Source organism: Neopsephotus bourkii, unplaced genomic scaffold (assembly GCF_033783945.1).
Source record: "Neopsephotus bourkii isolate Nb327-2 ecotype Australia unplaced genomic scaffold, CSIRO-AGI_Nbou_v1 NB_1350, whole genome shotgun sequence".
NCBI lineage: Eukaryota > Metazoa > Chordata > Aves > Psittaciformes > Psittacidae > Neopsephotus > Neopsephotus bourkii.
Window position 1 is genome coordinate 1,889,418 of NW_026901829.1, and position 18,956 is coordinate 1,908,373.

Sequence of the window (18,956 nt, forward strand, 5' to 3'; positions counted from 1 at the left end):
ATGCTCCATGAAGAGCTGTCTCACAGTTATATACAGTATTTCTGTAGGAATAGCTGAGTTGTGTGTAGATGTTTGTAGACAGAGTCTTAGAATTCTGCGCAACCAGTGAGTTTCAGTAGAGGTAAATGGATGTTATGCAGGGAAAAGGTTATTATCATTACTTGTCTTCCATTCTATGTGGCCTAAGATTTCACAATGATCTTCAAATCCTTAACTATCTTAGCTAACCTAATTTACATTCAAAAGCTTGACACCCCTTATATTTGTTTTTTGCATATTATGTTCCATCTAAATTTGCCTCAACATTGATTTCTAGTATTAAGATCTCACAAAGCTGCTGGGCTAGGATTATGCTCACGCTGTTTTGGACAGAAGCATATTGTTATATCTTGAATATTCCTGAGATCTGCCTTCATGATGCTTAGCTGCTGAAAAATGTGCAAGGAGTCCTGAAGGGATGTGTCCCACAGTTCTTTGGAGCACAGTGTCAGCAACTAGGTCAGGAAGACTGACTAAACTAAGCATTTGTTTTGCCTCAGCAGTGCCATTAGGGAAGGTTTCCTGGAGAGTTAAGGGCAGCAAATGTTAATGGAGGAGGCAGATACTTGCTCAAACATCTGGCTGGTATCTAGTCATTTGTTTTGCACAACCTAAGGTCTGGTCCTTTCCCTTTTTTTAATCAGCAGATATTATAAGTGAATCGTGCTTTAGTGCTTGAGCTATAGTGTACTGTAGAAGTAGCAGATCACTCCCTACGAAACTAACTACTTTTGACTCTGCATATGTCATTCCATTTGTGCAGCCTTTAAGGACAAGACATTTTAACATTCAAAAATGGGGAACTGGCCGAGGTAAAGCCAGTATCTGAATAACCCACAGCTTGGAAAGGAAGTGTGTGTTTGTAATTAGATCCAGACTTTCACATCTGTTGTATTGCATTTACACTTAGCGTTTGATCAAAGCAGTATTAGATTTATATGTAGAAGAGAAGGTTCGAAATCTGAATCTAGATTCAAACTGTATAAATTCCACTCAACATCACTGGAGATTTTCTTTTGTCAAAGCTGATAGTTTACCTAGGCTAGGATTAACTTTTATATGTATTATATATATGATTATACATTATATAAAAGATTATACCTTATCATGATTATACCTTATCACGTCCCTCCAATGGCTTACAGTTAGTTCTAACAGAACAGTCAATCAATTTAGTGAAAATAAATTGTTTGCTCTTCTGCTGCTTTTTCAGTCTTCCACTTGATGATGCAAATATGCCTACGTTGCATCTTTCCCAGACCGAGTGATGTTGCAGTGTGGCTTCTAGCTGTACTGCTGAAAGCTAACCTGCTCTAGCCAAGGCTGGCAATGTGCACACTGAATACAACTTCACATCCCCAAGGCATTACATATTCAGCCCTAGATATGGTCAATACTGTAAAATATTTTTTCTTTCCATTCAAAACGCCTGCAACAAGGACTGTATTGTATCTTACAGGGAAAATATTTTCATCAGATAAATTCAGTGGTATAAATTACACACAGTGCATATAACATGAGGGTTTGTCAGAATGCTTGACAGCGCAAAACATGTTGATCTCATGCTGCAGAGGTGGCCCTGGGTTAGGTATAGTTTGTATCTACAGTTTAAGTCTATACCAGTTGTCTGCAGTGGACCATAGAATGGACTGTCTTCTTGGGAGTACCTGGTTTCCTCTTGCAGAGACACATTTGGCTCACTCCTGAAAGAACATGAAGAGTAATCAGACCTATATAAAGCATGGGTGGACGGGTGTTCCTAGATTGGCTGGTAAGGAAGTTACTTGACAGTGAAAGCCCATTCTTGGGAAACTTTATGGGTCAGTTCCTGCTCAGCCATAGGCTTTGTGTATGACCTGAAAGAAATTAATTAACTCTCCTCACACCTTGTTTTCATAGACTCATGATGTTTGGGTTGGAAGGGACTTTAAAGATCTATTTCCCACCTATAAAACTTCTAACACTTGTCAATGTGGTGTTAGAACCCCTAACAAGGACTCTCCTTCCTTTGTCTGTGTAGAGAATTTACCGGGTAAGACAGCTTAGTTGCAGCTTGTAGGCTCTGCTATAATAGAATTGATAACTTTAGTGAGAAAAGAAGACATTTCACACTTTTGTACATTATCACCACCTAAAAAAGATTTGCTGATATGGAGAGTATCTATTTTGTTGCTGTAGGTTTTTTTGTTTTGTTTGCAGTGTTCTGGCCTTTTAAGATGTTACCGAGGACAATCTTTTAGTTTTCTTCTTTCCCAAATGAGCACATACTGTATCAAAAAAGGAAACATCTTTTCGATGCCCAAGCTTTCATATAAGCACCCTGTGCATTCCATGCATGCCAGGTAAAGGAGTCAGACCCACTGAAGCTGTTGGCAGAGTCTTGCTTTGGTTGGTTGCCCACATAAAATGATTCAATCTTTTCTGAGAGTGTTTGAAATCACCTACAGAGCATCAGTTTTGACAGTTGATCCAGAATTACTGAGAGATGACAGTAATACCTGAACTGCCTGATACAGAACCGAGTCACTGATGTGTAAACCAAATCAGTGTAGCGGAAAAAAGACCACAGGGTAGGGTAAAATTTGCAGACTCTCTAGATCTAATATTCTGATGTTGTTATTCCCTAGTTTTTCTAACACTGCTCATGAAATCATCAGATCCATCTCAAAACAGTTGTTTAGGGTTTTTTGTCATCATGAAAAATGTTTCACTACAACCTACTTTTTGACTTCTGTATATCACATCAACAATTAGGAGAACTTGGAATCAGTCTCCTCCTTCATGTTTGGGGTCCTGTAACTCAACTAGGAACTATTTAAAGATGTACATACATTGAAGTAAGAGCATTAATCAGTGAGTCCAGCAACATTCTTCAAGATATGAATGTACTTGGCACCTTGTTGAATGTATGTCCTTACTTAGACATTCAGGTTCCTTTGCAACTAGTTCTGTAGGGATTTTTTTCAGAACTTGGTCAGCACTCCTAAGGATCCAAAGGCGTAGTAAAGAAGTTCTTTCAAGGTGACAGAAAGGGAGTGGAATCCTTTGCAGTGTATGAGAGGTTTTTTTAATGTTGAAGGGCAGGCTGAATTGCCCATTCTGTTTGATTATGTAATGAAAGACCCTGTTGCAACAATGTGATACGCACAGGGGAAAGGGGTTAGCGCTGCTCTGGGAACCTTCAGCCTGAACTTCCTGACCATTCTGCAATTAAAATTTCAGACAGCCTTGCATGTGTGCGTTCTTTTGACACTGCATTCGCTGAGAGGGCAGTTGTTTTGATTTTGGGCAAGAGACTTGAAAACACTGTTGGATAAATAAATGTAAATCAGCTGCAGATGCCATTGTGCAAAGATCACTTCTGCAAAAGTGCTGTGTAATGTACACATCTGTGTAATGCAGCAAGTGGTTTATGTTAATAAGGTAATTTGAAAGGTGTTAGGGTGAGGTAAGGGAAAACAAAGCAAAGGGTCACTGCAGTGCTTATGAAGAGTCTGTTTTTCTTTTCACTGGCAGTGCTGCCAAGTGCTGCACAAAACATACAGTTGTTGCCCCCCACAAGTTCCAAGCAGGCCTAATGCTTCTGAGTGTTAATAACAGACCTGTTCTTCAGGCTGTCTACCAACTGCCTTTTCAGTTACAGCTCTCAGTCTCCTGTAGCTTATTAATTACAAGCGGCCTATCTGAATATGCTGGCTGACTGTGTGAACTTCCTATGACTTGGTATTTACAGTGTATTAGCTCCCTCATGCCCCATATGTGTTTGTATAATAATGCAATGTAATTTTGCCATATAACGTACAAGCATGCCTTCAGGGTAGTATGTTGGAGAGAGACATGAGGCAGCTGTAATTAATCTCAGTCCTGTGTATGAAGGCTTCTCATCTTCTCAGTGAAGTCAGTTAGCCCAAGTGGGTTTCCATGCTAAACTGTTTATGAACTAATTTGGGTATCTGGACAGCGCAAAGCTAACTCTCCAGAGTCAGGGCCTGAACCTTGGCTGTGGACTTCTCTGCCAGCCTCCATAGACATGCTTGTAAAAACCACAAGCCTCATCTTTATTAACTCTAAGGCACTTTCAAGATCTTGATGGTGTAAGAGTGCAGGAATACGAGAGCGGGTGATGGTACAGTTTTCTGCCTGAGCAGTGCTAAAGACTTTAGTGTAAATGGTGATTAAGCTTTTTGATTCTGGATAATATGACATAATCAGTGACACTAAGTTCTTGGAATTCATTGAGGTTTTCCTTTCTTTCCCCAGAAATGAGAACAACCACCCTCTGAAGTCATGGGCTTCTGAAAGGGCAAGATTTTCAGATGGAAAATAGACTAAGCTCTGCTCAGATGGATGACTCTCTGGTATGGAAAGAATAAATAGACTATGGGGGGAGAGAGAAGAAGACTACTTGTACATGGTCATTGGCACAAATGCAACTGTTGCCTGGCTGAGGAAGATGTGCTCTTGAAGGCAGTGCTCTTCAGTGCTGAAGAAGTTGGCAGATGAGCTCGCCAAGCCACTCTCCATCATTTATCAGAACTCCTGGTCAAGTGGGCAAGTGTGAGAAGACTGGATATTGGCTGACGTGATGCCTGTACAAAAAGAACAGAAAGGAAAACTGGCCTTTCAGCCTGACCTCAGTGCTGGCTGGAGCATTTGTTGGTGAAGACTGAGGCAAAGAAGTCATTGAGAACCTCATCCTTCTCCAAAATGTGTGTTTCTAAAGAAAGATTGCTTTAAATCAGATTTCCCAGGTAATCATGGTAAATCAGTTAACCCATGTGTTTAGGTAATTGAAGCATGAGCAAGGATGTATCACATCAGGTGGTCAAGCAAGCTGGTTTTTTATCTCTGTTCCAGTTCAGGTTTATCTGGAACTGAAACTGTTCCTGCTCAGTTTCAGTTCAGGCCACTAATGGTTTGTTAACCACACTGGTAACTTGGAACTGATCCGTAATAGTTGCTGGGAAAGATCCTGCAGAACAGAGCTTCAGGCACAGAAAATACCACCTCCCTTTGCTAATTAACTGAAGTAAATTTTGAGAGAGTTTAGGTCCAGTTGCCGTTCCAGAAGGTTCCAAAACAACACTCCAGTTGTGGTTCAAAAAAGAAATGACATTTCTAAGTGCCTTTTGGTTGGGTTAATTTCTCTGATCGCATCGCCAGCAAACATGCTCTTCTCTCAGGTGTCTTAGTTACCTGCTCTAAGATGTGGTGGGTGGTACAAATAGAAAAGCCCTACTGACTCATTTACTTAGTGTCCCCAATGAGATGGGTCTATTTGATTCCCTGCATTTGTGATTTTCTTAGCCCAGCATATTGTATTTGAAACAGTCAATAAAGTTGTTGTTACTTAGAGGCTACTGTTCCAGTTAATAGATTTTCCTGTCAGAAAGGTCTCTTAATTTTCTTACTATTTCTAGCACCACTGTAGATAATTTTTCCTCCAAGGAGGCCAGACCAATTAAAATCTGTGGTAACTTTTTCTCCCTTTGTGTGACTCCATACAGAGGGCCAGATTTGCTCGCTTCTTCCCCATTGATAACTTACTCACATGAGTAGTCCTGCAGAAAGGAACACACTTGTATGACTAGTCTGCTCAGCAGCATACAAAGTTCACCGTCTGGACTAGAACTAAATGAGTTTTCTACAGAGTGCTACGAAGGTTGCAGAGGAAGTGGATTAATGCTCAGGAGTCCCTAGTGGCACATGCCATACTTTGAGAACTAGACCATTCTTCCTGTCTAGCTAAACAGTCTGGATACCAAATTACTATTATTTTCTCAGATATTTTTTTCCACTAAAAACCAAAATAAAATGCAAAGTTCTTAGTGTTTTGCTAAACTGTGCATACACTGGTACTTCTGTAAGGGTCCTCTCAGTTGTGCACTTCAGTTAGATTAAATGCCTGAAAATATTGATGGTCTTGTTTCTCCCAGGCATTTGCTTACCAGATTTGTTGAGCTAGCAGATATATTGCTGTAGGTTGGCACACACATTACCTCAGCTTAAACTAATTTATGGGATGTGGCATCACTGACACAGTTCCCCTTTCCGAACAGCACTCTTAATCAGTCCCACTCAGAAGTATGTGTGATGTTGAGAAGCTATTAACTACTGGTAGCTTTTCTCTTGATTAGGACTTTGGCACTGGCCCATCATTCAGCCCTCTGTGAACAAACATGTAAAGCATCTCACTGAAGCAGAGTTGGCACTGACAGACAGGTCAGTGATTTTTTTCAGTCAGAAAGTACAAAAATGTGGTGAGACAATGGGGGGACAGGGAGGGTCATACAAGAGGACCCAGCCTATTTCCTTCTTAAACAGAGGTGTTTGGAGTGAGCCTGCACTAGCCCATCATAGTATTTATCTGTTATTTCTTGGGATGCTAAGGAAGATACTGATTACTGAGGTAGTGGAGTATCTCTACAGTCACTTCAGAAGATAGGGGTGCTGGGGCTGACTCTCTGCTGTGCCAGAAAACTGCAAAGCAGGAACAGCCTGATAGAAGGGAGTAAAAAGTGGATTTGAGCCACTATGATTCCACTATCATCAACATCCACTCCAGTACCTCAAAGTTTATGTGCCTCTCAATAGAAGGATACCCAAGGGGCTGCTCCAGATAGTAGCAAGGTTACAGATCTCTTCCTGGACTACTCTGGAGTTTGGGAGGACTGCATCTGTACTTTATCTCTCTCCTAGTCATAATCTGCTTCATCCTGCTAACAACTGAATAAGAGACCTGCTGGTTATGCAACATACTTGTTCCTGCATAGGCTATGGTCACTTTCTCAGCAGAGTCCTGGATTTGGCCTGACATGCCCTTCAGCACCATTTCAGCTGAGGAAAGGAAGGAGAAGCAGGAACAGAGGGTTAAGAACTTACAGAGAGATGCTAGATACTGCCAAATATAATCCTCAGTCCATCTATTTCTGCAGCTTGTCTCGTAACTCAGGAAAAGAATGAAGGAAATTCACTTTAAAGAGTGGTCAACATTTGGAAGTGTTTTCCTTAAAATTTGCCGAAGATATGTTTTCTATGTAACTCAGATTTTCTCACTGCCTCTTCCTTTATTTTCCAGCTAAATGAGCTGTTGTTTAAAAAAAATATTTGCCTATCCTTTAAGGGAAAAAGGAGGAAAAAAGGGAGGAAGCTAAAAAAGTGGTTGACAAACGCAAATGATACCTTGCAAATTTTTGCTTTTTCACCTTGAACCTGCAAAAAACAAAATCTCTATAAAGTTTTCATCCTAAAATGTGTTGATGCACAGTAATATGGATACCAGGGTGGTGAGATGTATGCACTGCGGGGGAACTGCTGAGCCAGAGTGCAGCTTCTCATCCCATCCTGAGAAACTGGCTCATGTTGAAGGGCCCGCTGGTGGGGTGAAGCCAAGCTTCTTGCTAAGCCAGCACAACTCACCCCATGGCTAGCAATTTCACTTTACTTTGCACTACAAAGGACAATCTGAAATACCTCAGCAAGTTTTCTGATGACACCAAGCTGTGTGGTTCGGTTGATACTCTGGAGGGAAGGAATGCCATCCAGAGGGACCTTGACACACTTGTGAGGTGGGACAGTGCCAGCCTCATGAAGTTCAACAAGGCCAATTGCAAGGTCCTACACCTGGGTCAGGGCAATCCCAAGCACAAATACAGGCTGGGTAGAGAATGGACTGAAAGCAGCCCTGTGGAGAAGGACTTGGTGTGCGCTCGCAACCCAGAAAGCCAACCGTATCCTGGGCTGCATCAAAAAGAGTGTGACCAGCAGGCTAAGGAAGGTGACTCACCATCTACTCTGCTCTTGTGAGACCCGACCTGGGTTCCCCAGTGAGACCAACTGGGGCCCCCAACACAAGAGGGATGTGGACCTGCTTGAGCAAGTCCTGAGGAGCCCCAAAGACAATCAGAGAGCTGGAGCACCTCTCCTAGGTAGACAGGCTGAGAGACCATGGAGAAGGATCTGGGGAGACCTTAGGGCAGCTTCCAGTGCCTAAAGGAGGCCTACAAGAAATCTGGAAAAGGACTTTTTATAAGGGCATGTGGTGATAGCACAAAGGGGAATAGATTTAAGCTGAAAGAGGGTAGATTTAGATTAGATATAAGGAAGAAGTCCTTTACTGTAAGACATTGGAACAAGTTGCCCAGAGAAGCTGCCGCTGCCCCAACCCTGGCAGTGTTCAGGGCTGGGTTGGATGGGGCTTTGAGTCACCTGGTCTAGAGGAAAGTGTCCCTGCCCATAGCAAGTGAATGGGAAGTAGATGAGCTTCAAGGTCTCTTCCAACCCAAACCATTCTACATTTTTTTTATGATTCACCCTGATTTTATTTGAGACAAAAAGCAGTTAAAAAGAAAGAAAAACATGACTTTGTCCTTGGTTATTTTTGTCAGTCTGGGTAGGTGGTGTTGCTAGCAGTATACCAGACACTGGAGCTGGCAGTGCGCTGCACTGAGTTGGACAGTGAAAAAAAACAGCTGTTTGCAAATGCTCTCAAGCTTCTTTTGCAGAACTGCCACTTCACATTGCACCAAACCCTGCCTTGACCCTCCTGCCTGACAGAAAAGGCTGTTCCACCCTACCCCAGGGCAATGATACCACTGTACAAGCTTCCAGCCCACAGCTTAGGAGGTGGGGGTTACCCCCTGGAGGGCTGCAGAAGGTGCTGGAGTGTTGCAAGTTTGCTGCTGGGAGGCTGCCACTTTCCCCCACCAGCCCTGGGGAAAAAATAGGGGAAGGCTGGAAAAGTCCTGCGCGAGAGGCGCTTCATGGGGAGGTGAGGAGCTGGTTGTTGGCAGTTGGCCATTGGCGATTGGATACCAAACATAACTCTGATAGTCCCCACTGTGGGCTCCTTCCTCCTTTCTGCCTCCACCCCATCACTCCCCCTTGCTTTTACTTGCTAATTCCTCTCCTGACTCCTCTCCTATGCACCCAAGCAAACCAGCAGCATGGGACCCAAGAGCTGCTACGCAGCTGGGTACAATTCATGTGGGATTTAGGTAAGGCTCAGGATATGTGGGTGAGAAGGGAGGTCCTGGTTCATTCTGCTGCTTCTTTCAAGCCTCATGTGCTTTGGTAGTATTTTTAAGTGTCTGACAAATACCCTACCCTTATACCACCTCTGCCAAAGACTAATGGGATGTGTAAGTATCTGGAACATCTGTTGCCCATGTATATATCTCCTGTCCGCCTGAAATAATGATTTTTTTCACCCTTCTAGAATGAGGTAGAAGGAACAGAGTGGACAATATGATTTTTAAGGACACAGACAAACAAAGGTGAGTCCATTTATCTCAGTGGATAGTGTCTTTTCACCTGAGAACTGAAAAAGAGTAAGAAAAAAGTACAAGAAAAATGAAGCCTAGAGAGATTGGAGGTATCTCTGTTTTTCTGCCTATGCTCTTTAGAATTACATGCCCTCAACAATTTGCAACCACCTTTTCCATCCCTCTGATTTAATGGGTTTAAAGCAAATGCATTTGATTGTGTACCAAGGGCTGGAGAAAACAAAAGACAAGAAGATTGTCAAAAGCCAAACCCCAAAGTCTGTAAGTCAAATGTTCCCGCAGGTTTTCCTTCATGTGCCTATCCTCTGTGTGTTAAACTACCTGTAACTCTCTTCTCACTGATAACTGTAAGGAGGACTGAGACTCAGGACTTGCACCTCTCAGTTTGTTTCTTTCAGTACACCATGCTCTCTGACTGCTGGTGTCCCATGAGAAGCAAATTGCCATGACTAATAAGTTCCATATCACACTTCACATGAAGAGGTTTGGTGGCTTTTTCCAGAGCCCTAAATTGAATCAGGGATAAGCCAACAAAGAGATTACAGACATATCAAGAGTTTACTTTGCGTGATTGCCACATATTTGCTGCCAGATACAGTATCCTGTTTTCCCTCCACACTTCACTTGGAGATCACATCAAATAAATCTCAACTTCTCAGCTATGTAGAAATAAAGCAAGCTGCCCTCCAGTTTTTAAATTCTTCTTGTTTAGCAAGAAATGAAAAAAACAGGCATTATGCTGAGGGAATTCACTGTGATTTGAGAAGAGATCACAGTGGAATGTTTATTCAAGATTTTTTTGGGAGATGACCCGTGAGCCCAAATCGTGACAAACGGGACTGGGGGCAGAGGGAGAGAAAAACAACTCACTGTGGGCTTTTTCACTTAAAAATACTTTAGTTATTTATGGGAGCTTTCCTTCTGAGATCTGACCTATTTCCACCTGCTGCACGGCATTTGTTGAACCAAATTACTATAATGAATCCATTGCTTCAGTTGGAAGTGAATTTCCTCACTGGCAGAAGTTAGATTTTTAGGAGGCTTTATACAACCTTAGACCTTACAGTCAGCACATATTTGGCTGGATGCTCAGGTTTCTGGAGTAGCTCCCAGTGCTGTCTCTCCTCTTAGGCCTCTTGATGTGACTGAGCACAAGTGACCTTTCCTCTTTGAGCTACAGAGGCCAGTGGCAGTCTCTGTAGCAAAGTCACTTTTTGTTACCCAGCAATGGTGAGCCCATAAAAAAAGGCTTCATCTTTTAAAGATGTCACAATGAAGGGCATTGTGTTGGAATGCCAACCAGAATGAAACCAGATTCAGGTTAATTATGCTGCAAGCATTTGTATATTTTGAAAGTTTATCTTCAGTTGCAGTCAATAAATAAGAGTGCTAAAATCATCCTGTTGCTGAAGGCTCTTGTGATAGGTGCTGGTGAATGCAATTAGCTCTGGAAAATAAGCATGTCTTTGTTGTTGATAGTTAGAAACAGGTAATTCATGTCTTCATATCCCAGATTTTAAAGGAAAAGTTGAAATTCAGTGGTAATCTGAATTGGTTGGCTCTGAGTCAACTGTAATACAAATAAAAGCCTTAGTGGGTATGAGTGAGTATCAAACCTCTAGGAGAGGGGCTTGACCGGGTGGGATGGAGATCACTGTGGCACACTAAGGAAGGTTTTATTTGATACTTTTTTGGAAATGTGCTGCTTTTTAACTGATTGTATAACCAGAGAATATAATTATTGTCTTCAGTGATTTATATGCATGTTACTGAAGGTAATTCTGTTCTCCATGTCCTGATGTCACTGGGAGAAGAAATGACGTTACATGATGTTAAAGCCCATTCAGCTTTGTTTCTTCTTGGCAACATGGTACATGGATTGTTAGCAGAGATCTGTTGCTGTCAGGTAGTGACTCAATGAACTACTTAAAGAACAGTTGTCATACAAAAGATATCATTGCAGCAATAGACTCGTTACTGTTTGCCAGCACAGGTTTGAACTCGGACAATTGCTGTCTCCTAATATCTTATCCCCTGACAAAAATTTCTCTGCATCAGGCAGGGGCTGATGAAGAGGACGTAATGAGAGAGAGAAAGACCATATTTTTCCTGATGGGAACTTAATTTTTAGAGCTCTCAAGCAAGCAATAAGTTTGTAAGAAAAGAATACTAACTTACCTTACAAATACTTTATCTTACAAATGCTTTTATCCATCTTGGGCCAGAAAGCTGCTATTCTGAAGTTTAAACTGCAGCACTTGAAGCATGTAGACTTTGTGAGCCTGTACTGTGTGGAGCAGAGAACAAGCTTGCCAGTGAAAGTTAAAGGAATTTGCAGTTTACAAGTACGTAGTGCTTGCAATAACATTACAAATATTTCATTGCACATCACACTTGCAGTTCCCAGCACGGTTAATATAAATATATTGTCAATCCACAGCCACTGAAGAAGGTGAGCTTGTCTGGAAACTGGTTCATTCCTTTACTGAAAGCCCATTCCCTCTGAAAGTCTGTAGTGAGCTGCTTGTAAAATGTGGGCCCCTGGTTTCCCTCCTAAGCACAAGGAGATTATTTTTGTTCTTTCTTCCCTAGCAAAAACCCCTGTGTCTCTCATCCTGATGTGTTTGTTTACCCTGGGCTTGAATAATTCCTCCACCTTCATAAGGCACAGGCAGAACCACCACATCACAGTGTTACATCTCAATTTCCTTAAATCTGTTGCTGGATAGATGGTGGAATCTTTTTTTTTTTGTGCCAATTTGCTCAGTAAAGCAAGCAGGATTGTAGCAGCAGTAAAACACCACTGAAAAGGATGAATATTTTTCCCTTGCAAGGCAATGTCCATATATACACATTAGAATCCCAAGCAAGCTTCCTTAATCCTTTCCTGCTTGTGTATATCTTAACATTTTTAGAAGTGGTTAGCTATGAAATAATTCTAATAATAAACTGCAATGTTTATCTGAGAAATGAGCACAGGTTTACATCTGAAGTTTGTTTTATGTAACTATGATAATAAAAAAATTAAAATCTACTCTTTGCTTTGAATCCGAGCAAAGAGCGAGTACGAAAAAGAAGCTGATTTTGCTCACTAAAGGTTTCGACGTGCCAGTATGATGGTATGGCAAGACCTGTGAGAATACAGGTGCAGACACCTTTCTGCAGGTTGGCAGAAGCGTGTCCCTGGAACCGCTCCGTCATCACCTCTGACAGCTGACCTGACACTTCAAGCTGAGAGCCCGGCGGTGGAGATTTTTACTGTGCCAGGTTGTACACTGTGTCAGGTAGCAGCCCAGAAATTTTAACTGTCATAGTCCAGCCCAGCAACTGCCCTGGCACCATGTCTGGTGGGGCTCAGCTCAAGCTGTGTTTGCGTTTGCAAAGCTCCATGGAAATGAAGAACAGAGGCGGTGACGATGAGATGAGTTTTGTCTAAGAGCTGAGGACATGGCTTTAGGTTAATGTTACACAAGCCTAATAATCCAGAATTTTTGAACAGTCTTGAATGCAGACTTTGGAGCCTGCTGGACCTGCTTTTTCAGGTGTGTCACTGAAGGAGCTCATTGCCTTTGCAGCTGTAATCAAGGGAAGTGCAGAGTCACAGCTCTCACTGAGTACCCGGACTCTGCCAAGGACAAAGAGCTTTAGAGCACCAGATTTTTTGAAGCCTGCAGGAGCAAGATCTTCAGTGGGATCCTGCAACAGGGAATAAAATTTGACTCTCGTAAAACTTCACCATCTTTGAAGAGAGTATCATCCTGCCTAACGACACAAAACGTGCTAGATATCTTTGATGTAGTCTTGTGAATTTACAAAATATGCAAATAAAGGAACATATTCCCCCAAAACACAGTAAGAATCAAGGTGTTTCTTTTTTATCCAGTTCACAGCATTTCAGTGACAGTATGGTGGAAGGTGCTTTTCTAGACTTTTTCCCAGTTACAGGTCCTTCTGTTTCTTCTTTTGATTTGCTGTCACTTGCATAAACCCTGCTCCCCACTCGAATCCATAGAAAAGCATGCATACCCTTGTGATACGACTGGTTACCTCACAAAGCGGTTTTGCTGATAGGTTTGAGGTTTCTGAATTGCTTTCATTAGCCCATGCTTTGGGTGGTTATGGTGCCTGTGGTTTGAGGTCACTGTCAGCAGCTGCTTTTACAGTTATCAGACTTTGATAATTTATCCTTGAATTTCTTTGTTCAGTGACTTTGTCCGAAGGATTCGGTTGAGCTTTAGGCCAGATTTTAAGAGCTCCATTAATTTCACTCTTCCAAATCCAGATAGGCAAATTAATGAGGCAAATGCTGATTGCTCTGAAAACCCAGCTGGACATTTTCTATCCCTTCCCATACGTTACCACCGAGAAATATTCTGTGAGAACATCACAAGTGAGACAGCAGTTATTTTAGCAGTGGCTGTTGCAAACTATACCCCGCCTCATAACAGCAGGGTGGCTAGATGTGTAAACTTGCATATGAGGAAACAGAGCAGTCAACAGTCCAGTCACACGTGGTGTGAAAACAGTTCTTGCAAAAAGAGCAGGAGAGAGCTGATGCAGCACCTCGGACTCTTCACAGGGGAAAACCGTATCAGTTTATTTTGTTGCTTTTCTACAGATAAGCAGGGTTTGGGGGAGATTTTATTTCCTCTCCCAAAGTTTGTGTATTCAGAGTAGTGTTTCCTAACACAGACTCTTTGCTCATCCTGTGTTCTTTGTCCTTTCTTCTCCAGCATTCCAACATTAATATTTTGGTTCTGTGATATCCTGACTGTACTGTAGTATTATGCATGGATGCCTCAGTTAAGCTAATGGCAGGGGCTTTGGACTATTATTATTGTTGTTAATATTGCTATTACTATTTCCCTCAGAAATACAGAGCCCCTAGACAGAACCAGAACCCTACAGCAACAGGTATTTTATACACAAACCACTGTCTCTAGAGCACTAGATTATTGATTTACTATCAAACTAGAAATCTTTAGTATTTCTTTAACCAGAACTCTTCACTGTTTATTTGCTTTGTAGGGGCACATTGTCACTGTGTTTTGCTTTTGTACATTATCACCCTCATCTCCTTAAGTCTCCATAGGTATCTTTTGTTGGTATTGTCTTTGAACTTATTTAGGGAGAAGACGAAATGAGAGAGAACAAAAGTATTCTCTGTATAATACCAAGCACAACATTTGACTGATACTTTGCACCGGGGCTTGTGTGCATGTGGCTTCTGGTCCCTGCAGCCAGCAAACTTCTTACATTTCATTGTCTAACACAGAAACAACCACCAGCTACATGAAGTATTGTAATCAAATCCAATGCCGTTTTGTGTTTTGGGAATCAAGTTGAGCTTAGAGAAACTCTCCAGTTCCTGTGAGCCAAAACACTGGTGAAATTTTGAATCCAGGTGAGAATTCTGTAGTTTAAGCTGACCTGTAGCATTTTAATTACTGGATATTGCTAGGACCTGATTAGTACCTGATGGTTCAAGTGCTGACAGTGATTCATTTCCTGCTTATTGCCAAATGAAATATGGTTCAACAAAAGGCAGCAAGGGAGGAAGAAAAGATAGGAAAACACTAGTGCACTGCCATTTAATAAATGGCATTGGACTACAATATTCTGTCCTGGGAACTGTTTACAAGAACGCATGGTCTGTGAAAACTAGGCTGGAGAATCTCAATGTCGAATCTCTCCAGACCAGAGCAGACTGTGAAAGCCAACAACAAATAAATGACAAAACCAGTTTTAGCCTGCCCCCCAAAAGAATCCACTCTGAGGCTTGTGATTTAGCACAGAAAGTACAAAATACATTAGAATGTCTTTATATGATTCTATGATTAAAGTGAGTCACGCATTCTGTCACTCCTCCTCTGTTTTTTCAGTGAAGCAGGTTAGATTTATATGTAGTTTTAGAAGAGGGGAAAAGACAGATTCTCTGTCAAACCAGTTTGGCTCAGAGTACAGTCTGATGTATCTGTACTTCGTACCAACACTGGATGAAGCGGATATAGCTACACTTCCTGTCATCAGTGGATGAAACAGTGTTTTTCCTTCACACACAAAGAGCTGCTAAAGGTGTTAATTTATCTTTTCCTAGTTCCCAGTTGCTCTTTGTACTCTTCTGGATTTACACTTCTTCCTGGAAAAGCATTCTGAAAGTGCTTATGCAGATCATAGACAGCTCTTTATATCTTAAGGCTGTAAGAATAACAAAATATCTTCAGTATATGGTAGCTCATTTGTCCCTTGAAGTCAGACAAAAAGGCTCCATTTACTTCAGGAATCTTTGGCTCAGGCTCTTAGCACTGATTTACTAATGCCACACTACCAAGCATCACTTGAGTTTCGTGAAAAACAGCTGAAGATTGTTATTGTGCATGCTCCTTAACTTACTTAAGAGAAGAGATACGTCATTAAGTCAAGTCCAGCCTGAATTTACTACTGTAAAAGAATACCTGACAACAATAATGTTGTGTTAAAGCATTTGTATCAAAGGGAGGAATTTTTCAATTATCATAGTTCTCATATGCAGACCTGCTATTTTAATAGGACCTTATGTATACCATTTTGAATAAAGCTTACTTAAAGGCTCTGTCAATTAGCACTATCCCCTTTGGACTGGCACTGGTGACTATTGCTGTCATCTTCTTCATTAGAAGAAATATATCTGAGCTATAGCTGTACTTCTAAATATGTTTTTAAGTACTTCCTCCCCACATTACCAGGCAGCTGCCTTGGGATACAGCCACACATTATCCTTTAGAGGACCTTTAATGAGGGCAGCTCAGAGCAGACTGCAATTTTAAAGAACATGCAGTCTAAGACATAAGTGAGTGACAATGTGCATATCGCTGTCATGGGCATTGGACTGGCTCTTGGAAGAAAATAACTGGGATATGTTAGAATTTGGTTTCAGGGGCTCCCTCTGGCAATTTTGATGATGTTGCCTCTCATGAAAATGATTGTTTCCCTGGCTCTACAGAAGCAAATTTAGTGACAAGTTTCAGGAGTAACAGAAGAATCAGCTCTTTTTCATCCTAACTTCAAAACAGGACTTTGAATGCTAATCTACTTAATGGAAATACTGTGGTTTTGTCCATGCACAGATGTAAGGAAATGAAAAGCAGTTGAGAAATATTCAAAAGCTATTAATTTTCACTTTTATAATGTAACTCCTACAATGCTACCTCCTAAAACATCAGGAAATATTAAGAGCGACCTGATTCCAATTCAGAAATGCGCTTCATGCCCGTGATCATGCTTGTGTATAAGCACATAAAAATGCTCCTAAATTAGGTTGCAAACACAAGGTTCTTTGTGTAAATCAGGCTCACAGTTTTGTGATAAGATTTCCTATTATGACTTTGTTACTTTTATCCAGTAAAGAATGTTTAGTGTAAACTGGGGTTTTGTGATAACTTTGCAATGATTGCCAAAGTTCTATTTGTAAGGAGGGAGCATGGTTTATATCCTTCTTTATGTAGTGAATATTTTTTTAAAAGATCCCTCTTTTGACCTCTACCTTCCTGTCAATGTGGGTTGACAAATGAAACTCTGCTGTATCATGGGGATTGTCATGTAGATTGCCGTGGAACTTCTGTTACACGTATAAAATGAACAATTTCCCTTGGCCTCTAAGTGATACACAGCAAAGGGTTTAACTCATATTACTTATATTCCTCCCTCAAGAAGAACTTTTATTGGTAGTTGGTTTTAACAGAACGTCTTGGGGACAGATGAAACATGGGGCTGTCACTCCCGATGAAATTGAGTTCTGCAGCAGTATTGGGCATTTGGGTTTTATTCCCTTCGTTAAGCAGTTTCTGTAGAGAGTCTACACCCTGAATCTGACAAAACACTAAAGGGAAAAGCATAAAGGCTTGTGAAGTGTTGGAATGAAGTTTCAGCTGCCTTGAGCTAAACGAAGTTCCTAACAGATGAAAAACATTTTTGTTCACTTGCGATAACTGCAAGGCAGCCAAATGATTGCATTCAAACTTTCCAAAGCTTGCAAAGATTTGCTTCAGGGTCAAAGCCAAACATCAGTAACTGCTGCCCAGAAGGGATATTGTTGTTTGGAAAGAGAGAGACAGCTACAACTGATCTCAGTGCTGAGCCTGGAAATTCCATACCAACCTTATCTTCAGCATCATGCTTTTGCAGCACTCTCACGAGCTCCACTGCTGCTGAAGCAGCAATCCAGGAGCAGCAGACCTACCTTTATGATGTAGTGAACTGCCCCAATAATAAATGTATCTAATCCCTATATCAAGAAACATGTATTCTAGTAAGGAGGTAGCCTGGGGAAGAGAAAGAAGTTGTCCTTACAAAAAAACAGTTCCATACAAAAAACATACATATACTGCAGAAAAGCCTTTAATTAATTTTTTTTTTATTTGAAACACTGTGTGACCAACAAAGATGTCTCTCCAGAATCAAACACAGGTTAGCCTCTGTCAGATGGCAGTGAATACTTGGCTACCAACAGAGAATTTGGACCTTCAAGCCTTGGCATTTTATTTTTGTGTGTTATGCTGTTAATGAGATTTCTTCTGTCCTTTTAAAAACAGTTGATTTTGGAATCAGAACTAAACTTTCCAAGGAGCTGTCATAAATTTGAAAGAAACAGGTAGCATCTGCAGAAGCAAGTTAACATAGGAAGTGCCTTCAGAACAGTTTAGTACTGGACTGATCCAAGATACAGTCCCAGTATAGTTGTGGAGAATACAAAATGTCATACATGCAATATTCAGGTTTTAACCTTACTTAAAGGCACCAACATGTCTCTATCCAACTTTCCGCAGGAAGGCTTTCCTGAAGACCAAGTATAATGTTCCCTTCCTGACATTTTTAACGGGAGAACGAATTACCATTAGAAAACAGACCAAAAAGCCACTCCCGCCCTGAGAACAGTCCTTTTTCTGTAGTCCTGCTACTGCGTATATGGATTTCACTTACCACCAACCAAAGTGTTCCTTTTCTAAGAGGAGGACTGATGCTTGTAAAGGACTAAGAAGATTCTGGGCATCTGGAGTCTCTCCTCGCTGCCAGCTCTTCAGTTAAATATAGTTGCAGGCAGTCTGTTGTGTGTAGGGGGATAAAAAGCAGATGGCTTTCAAATCCCATGTGAAGTTTCTGTAACTGTCATTTAAAAGAAAACATCTTTGACTTGTGCACCAGGCAAGTCTGAACTAAAACCACAGGGAAAGAGTAAATATGACCCTCCTCGTGCCTTTTTAGAGCCTCTTTTCTGTCCATAACTGCTCTTGAAATGTAAATAAACACAGTTCTCTTAATATGTGAATTTCTGCCCTAAGAACACTCTTAGGGATTGCACAAATATTACCTCAGTGTATATTCAGACTTTATTAAAACAAATTACTGCACTACAGCTAAGGCCCATTCATTCATTCATAATGGTGTGCAATGTCCTGTGCAATGTCCCTGAGGTATGCCAGAAACAACCACTCTGTTGTAAGCTTACACAATGAGTTATTTAAAATTGATTTATTTTGTTAATATCATATAATGGATCCCAGGAGGAGATGAAAACAAACAGATCAGAGCTGATTATGCCTCCAGGTTATTCCCTCAGTCAAGGCAGTAACTCTTGGGTCTAGAACTCGCAGCTAC

The 18,956-nt window shown here is 41.2% G+C and overlaps 1 long non-coding RNA gene across 1 annotated transcript in view; it reads left to right on the forward strand.

Moving 5' to 3' along the window:
- LOC133219409 (uncharacterized) overlaps positions 1-18,714 on the forward strand; it is a 28,961-nt gene extending 10,247 nt beyond the window's left edge. The window contains exon 2 of the long non-coding RNA XR_009727433.1: positions 18,132-18,714. This is a non-coding gene — a long non-coding RNA (uncharacterized LOC133219409). The remainder of the gene's footprint in view (positions 1-18,131) is intronic.
- Positions 18,715-18,956: the final 242 nt, after the last annotated feature.